We start from the raw sequence: 6,810 nt of genomic DNA, 5'->3' as shown, positions 1-6,810 counted from the left end.
TCCTGGAGCCCCAGCATCACCCTCCCCTCCACAGTGATGTGGGGAACAGAGGCAGGAAAAAATGGCAGTGACGTTAAATGTCCTGATAACCGGCAGCCCATTGAGGCAAATCCAGAGAACATTCCTCCAGGAAGCCCCTACCGTCCTCCTGTCGATGCCTCGCTGGAGGGGAAAACAGCCTTAGCCTGACAATGGCTGGGCCTTGGGTATCTTAGGAGTCCTCTTTGGCGTATCAAAGTCCTTCTGGAAACCTCCCCAACCCCTTAGTATATAAGCAGCCTTCACAGCCCCAGGGCAGCTCTTTCTCCCCAGGGGAGCTTTAATAAAATCACTGTTTTTGCACCAAAGACATCTCAAGAATTCTTCCTTGGGTCAGTTCAGCTCCGAACCCCCATCTCTCCAAAAACCCATCACATAGGCGGCTCAGTCGGTGTCGCAGAATCGGTCGATGGGTGGGAAACCCACGTACCTGCCGTCGGAAGTAAAGCCGTGTAGCACGGAGAGTAGAGGAGACACACGCAGAAGTGAGTGGGTCCCTTACACAGTCTAGAAAACAACAGACCTGTGTTCAAAAATGTCAACGTCACAGGGGCTGGCTGACTCAGTCGGTTAAGCATCCAGCTCTCGGTTTCAGTTCAGGACATGATCTCACGGTTCATGAGATCGAGCCGCGCGTCAGGCTCTGGGCTGAGAGCCGTGAGCCTGCTTGGGATTCTCTCTCTCACTCTCTTTGCCCCTCCCCTGCTTGTGCTCCCTCTCTCTCTCCCCCTCCCTCAAAATACATAAATAAACCAAAAAAAAGAAAAAATCAATGTCACAGGGGCACCTGGCTGGCTCAAGCTGGTAGAAGATGGAGTGCTTGATCTTGGGGTTGTGTTGGGAGTTCGAGCCCCATGTTGGGTGTAGAGGTCACCAAAAATAAAAGATAAACTTAAAAAACATTTTAGGGGTGCCCGGGTGACTCAGTGGGTTAAGTGTCTGACTTTTGCTCACGTCGTGATCTCATTGTTCATGGGTTCAAGCCCTGCGTCGGGCTCCGTGCTGACAGCTGAGAGCCTGGAGCCTGCTTCTGATTCTGTGTCTCCCTCCCTCTCTCTCTGCCCCTCCCCTACTTGTGTGCATGCGAACACTCCCTCCCTCTCTCTCTTAAATTAAAATTTTTTTCTTTTAAAGCATTCCCAGTGTAAAATACTCTAGGGTGAATTCAGCGATCAATTACGGAATGTGTATGTAGACTCTTGTTAAAAAACAAATTTCAACCAAGTAAATTTGAAGAGCTCATTGGCATTATTACTTTTTATTTATTTATTTAATGTTTTATTTATTTTTGAGAGAGAGAGAGACAGAGACAGAGTGCAAGCAGGGGAGGGGCAGAGAGCGAGGGACACAGAATCTGAAGCAGGCTCCAGGCTCGGAGCCATCAGCACAGAGCCTGATGCAGGGCTCGAACCTGCAAACTATGAGATCGTGACCCGAGCCGAAGTCAGACGCTTAACCGACTGAGCCAACCAGGCACCCCCACTTTTTTTTTCTTTTTATGTAATCTCTTAGCTCCACGTGGGGCTCGAACCCAGGACTCAGAGATCAAGAGTCACAGCCAGGCGTCCCTCTCGTTGGTTTCATTAAAGAGAAACCATTCACGAATGGGGCAGCAGGACGGGATCCAGCAAGGAGAGAGACACGGGGAAGGGTAGTACAAAACAGAGGCTTTTATAGGAGGAGGGTGGGGCCAGAAAGTTATTGGCAAAAGAAAGGATTGTTCCAGGCAGGCCTGCTTTCTCGGGTGGCGGAGGAGTGGGGAGCAAGGTGTCTCACTGTGCACAGGGCCTCATCCTTCCCTGAACGACAGGGATGAGGAAGGGGGGTGGTGGCCCTCTCCCGCCAGACCCCAAATCCCTGGATGACGTTAGGACTACATTTCTGGGGGAGGTTAAAAGAAATGATGTACAGAACACTGCTTTGGGGACTCTGAGTGATACCATTTGGGGCCTGCGATGTCTTTTTTAACACGTTCAACAAACTTTTGCTGGCACGGAAAACACGAGGCCAGCGGAACGTTCCCAGCCCCCACCCTTACAGACCGTGGGAAATTCCTTCTCTGCACATAAGCGATATCAATCAAACTGGGCCTCTAAAAACAAAACAAAACAAAACAAAAAAGCAAAACGAACAACAACAAAAACCCCCAAACCCCCAAAGCCTTACTTTCTCTCGTGATAATGGTAGAAACTTTGAGAAGAAACGCGTAAAAAGCCAGAGGAAAACAAATCACAGTGACGATTTCCTTTCGGTATTTTTCCTACGATTCCCTCTTTTCCCCAGTCACTTCCACTTGGTGTCCAAAGAAATGCAAGTTAATTCTCGCATTGGCCACAAACCAAGAGCAAAAAGGTTAAACGTACTGAATGAATTTTTCAAGCCAAAGTTAAAGGCTCAGAGGGCGATGTGCGGTCTCCAAGGGTCCAATCCCTGTTTTTTTCCATTAGCAGGTGTGACCCCAGGCCTGGCGGAGGCCACATGGCTCTCCCCCGCTCAGCAAGATTCCTGCTTTCTTTTGCAATTTTTTTTTTCTTTCTACAAACTGAAATGCTGCGTTCACTTGATAGCAAATCCAGCAGAACAGAGATTTCCATGGAAAACAACACTGCCTCACGCCTTCCCATCCAGTCTCACCCCGCCCCACCCCTTCGACCTAGACACAAGCACCGTTAACGGTTCCTGCTCCTGCTTCTTCTGGAAGTTATTTCCGAAACCCTAGCTAAAACGAGCGTACTTGGATTTGTTTTCTATATTGCCTTTAGCGAATATTGACTTTCCGACACACAACGTGAGGCCTTTAACTCACCCCTACTTCTTCGTCCCCTTTTTCCAGTGATCACTGCTTGTATAAATATTTTTGTTTTTGTATTACTCATTTCTCTTAAAGAGGTGAGCCTCTGTTCTAATTTTATCAGTGCCTTTGGCGAGAGAAGCCAGCTCGTAACTCCTCTTTCTCCACTTCCACAGGCAACCTTTTCTTGCCTCACAGTTACAAGGTTTAAGATTTTGAGTATCAACAGTCTTTCCTGCAACCATAACCAAGTGTTCTGGAATTTTCTACAGGTTGACTCTAAAACACAAGCCGTACATGTCCTACTTCCTGCATGCAATCCTACAGTCCAGGAGAACGTTTCAAGCATTCAGGGTCATTCATTAAAAGTGTATCAGTTAGGGGCACATGAGTGAGTCAGTTAAGCTCCTAACTCTTGATCTCAGCGTCCTGAGTTCAGGCCCTGCATTCGGCTCTGTGCTGGGCATAAAGCCTACTTTAAAAAAATTAAAAAAAAAAAGCATATCAATATTATGTAAGGATTTTCTTTTCTTTTCTTTTCTTTTCTTTTCTTTTCTTTTCTTTTCTTTTCTTTTCTTTTCTTTTCTTTTCTTTTCTTTTCAGGTAGGCTCCACACCCCACATGGATCCCTATCTTACTTTTCGTTTAAATGAAGAGTTTCTTGGGGCACCCAGCTGGCTCAGTCAATGGAGCATGTGACTCTTGATCTCTGGGTGGTGAGTTCAAACCTCACATTGGGAGTAGAGATTACTTAAAAATAAAATCTTAGCAGCACTCAGCTGGCTCAGTCAGAAGAACAATTCTTGATCTTGGAGTCGTGAGTTCGAGTCCCATGCTGGGTGTAGAGATTACTAAGAAAATAAATTAAGAAAGAGCTTCTTCTTCAGTTTTGGAATTTTTCTACTAGAGATTCCAATTGTTTTTCTCTCTTCTTGTACTCTTTACCTATATAATATCTTTTTTGTTTGTTTTTTTAAAGTTTATGGGGTGCCTGGGTGGCTCAGTCGGTTAAGTGTCTGACTTTGGCTCGGATCATGATCTCACAGTTCGTGGGTTCGAGCCCCGCGTCGGGCTCTGTGCTGACAGCTTGGAGCCCGGAGCCTGCTTCGGATTCCGTGTCTCCCTCCCTCTCTGCCCCTCCACCCCTCATGCTCTGTCTCTCAAAAATGAATAAATATTTTTTAAAAATTAAAACAAAATAAAAATAAAGTTTATTTAAAACCTCAGGGCACCTGGGTGACCAGTGGGTTGGGCATGGGACTCTTGATCTCAGCTCAGGTCATGATCTCACGGTTCATGAGTTCGAGCCCCACATTGGGCTTTGCACTGACAGTGCTGAGCCTGTCTGAGATTCTCTCTCTCCCTCTTTCTCTGTCCCTCCCCTGCACATGTGCGCGCGCTCTCTCTCTAAATAAAAATAAACATTTTTAAAAAATAAATAAAGCTATGTAAAACCAGACCAGTTTCAGCCATTCGCTGCTGATGAATCCAAAGGCAGAGAGATCCGTGGTGGTGAAGCAAGAAAGGACTTTATTTCAGGGAGGCCAGCACCAAGAGCATACAGTGTCTCAAAGACTGCGCTGAAAAGACTTGTAGGTTTACGGAAGGAAAATTGGGATAAAAGATGGTGTGTGCGGGCAGCTGGCTGGACCACTGTCTTCAGGTCGGTCAGGCAGGGTCATGCGGGCTCAGGGCAGTACTTATGGTTCAAGGGGATGGTTGGGTTCCCATCTGGGGATGCTTTGCCTCCAGGGTCTTTAGGCCAAGTTAAGAGATGCGCTGGAAAGAGGAACTTCATCAATTAGAACATTCAAGGTCATCGTGGAGGTACTCAAGGCCCTCATTCCAAAACTGCAGGAATTTCTCAGGGCACCCAGGTGGTTCAGTCATTAAGCATCTGTCTTGATTTCGGTCATGATCTCATAGTTCGGGGGATCGAGCCCCCGTTGGGCTCTGTGCTGATGGTGTGGAGCCTGCTATGGATTCTCTCTCTCTGCCCCTTCTCATGCTCTCAAGCACTCTCTCCCTCTCTCTTGGCTCCTGTTCCTTTGGAGACAATTTGTTTCTTCTCTTTAGAAACTTTTAACATCTGGGGCGGCCGGGTGGCTCGGTCGGTTAAGCGTCTGACTTCGGCTCAGGTCACGATCTCGCGGTCCGTGAGTTCGAGCCCCGCGTCGGGCTCTGTGCTGACAGCTCAGAGCCTGGAGCCTGTTTCGGATTCTGTGTCTCCCTCTCTCTGACCCTCCCCCGTTCATGCTCTGTCTCAAAAATAAATAAACATTAAAAAAAAGAAAATTTTAACATCTTCCCTTTATTCCTGATGTTGTGAAATTTCACGAGGAAGTATCTACACATGGATAATTTTTCATTCATTAGCTTGAGCACACAACAGACCCGTCCAGAATGAAGACAAGCCTTTCAGTTCTGGAAATTATCTCTGATCGTTTCCTAAGATATTTTTCTTCCCTCCCTTTTATTCAAATTCATTTCCTAGGATTCCTAATAACCGTATAGTCCTCCTGGATTGGTCCTCTGCGTTTGCTATCTTCTCTCCCTGATTTCCCGCTTTTCATCTTTTTTGCTCTCTACAGTTGTTTTCCTCAACTCTGGTTTTGTTTTTCTTTTTTTAAGATTTTAATTTTAAGTTATCTCTACGCCCAATGTGGGGCTCAAACTTACAACAGCAAAAACAAAACAAAAAAACAAAAAAAAACCCTTACAACCACGAGATCAAGAGTCACGTGCTCCACTAACTGAGCCAGCCAGGTCTCTGTTTTTAATCTTTCTATGAAACATTTTATTTTTATGGTGCCGCCTGGCTCGCTTAGTCGGAAGAGTGTGCAACTCTTGATCTTGGGGTGTGGGTTTGAGCCCCAGGTTGAGTGTAGAGATTACTAAAAAAAAAATAGGGGCGCCTGGGTGGCGCAGTCGGTTAAGCGTCCGACTTCAGCTCAGGTCACGATCTCGCGGTCCGTGAGTTCGAGCCCCGCGTCAGGCTCTGGGCTGATGGCTCGGAGCCTGGAGCCTGTTTCCGATTCTGTGTCTCCCTCTCTCTCTGCCCCTCCCCCGTTCATGCTCTGTCTCTCTCTGTCCCAAAAATAAATAAAAAACGTTGAAAAAAAAAATTTAAAAAAATAAATAAATAAAAATTGTAAACAATTAACAAGAGGCACCTGGTGGCTCAGTTGGTTGAGTCCAACTCTTGGTCTCAGCTCAGGTCTTGACTTCAGGGTTGTGAGTTCAAGCCCTGCATTGGGCTCTGCACTGGCATGAAACCTACTTAAAATTATTTTATTTTATTTTGCAACCATATTTTTAGCCACTGGGAAATATTGCTTTCTGATTGTTCCTTTTTCATGTAGTATCTACTTATGTTATGAATGCTTTGTCTTCTTCAATCTCTTTAAGGGACGCCTGGGGGGCTCAGTCGGTTAAGCATCTCACTTCCGCTCTGGCTCTCTCTCTCTGCCCCTCCCCTGCTCGTGCTCTGTCTCTCTCTCTCTCTCTCTCTCTCAAAAATAAATTTAAAAAAAATAATAAAAACATTAAAAACAACAGCAAAAAACAATCAGGGGCACCTGGCTGGCTCGTCGGGTAGAGCATGTAACTCCTGACCTCAAGGACATGAGTTTGAGCCCCGTTTTGGGTGTAGAGATTACCTTAAAAAAAAAAAAAAAAAAAGGCTAAAACAAATCAGCTGATTATCAACTGACCGGTTACACTTTAAGAGTATTTGAGCCTCTCACCTTGTTGTGTAAATTCTCCATGATTCCACCCTAACCCTTACCTACCTTAATCAACAACCCCTGTTCCTGCCCCTGCATGGGAACACCTGCTTGAAACCAGACTTCAAGGTCTCAATAAATGTCATGGGCTTGCCCATTTCCCTATGAGGTGTCAGACCTTTGAGGGGCAAGCAATCAAGTCTAATTTGTCTTCTCAACAGTTTGTTCTAGTGACGTTTGGGGAACCAGCATCTG

This window comes from Panthera pardus, unplaced genomic scaffold (assembly GCF_024362965.1).
Source record: "Panthera pardus isolate Hobbes unplaced genomic scaffold, ASM2436296v1 HiC_scaffold_3, whole genome shotgun sequence".
Classification (NCBI taxonomy): domain Eukaryota; kingdom Metazoa; phylum Chordata; class Mammalia; order Carnivora; family Felidae; genus Panthera; species Panthera pardus.
This window is presented reverse-complemented; position numbering follows the sequence as displayed.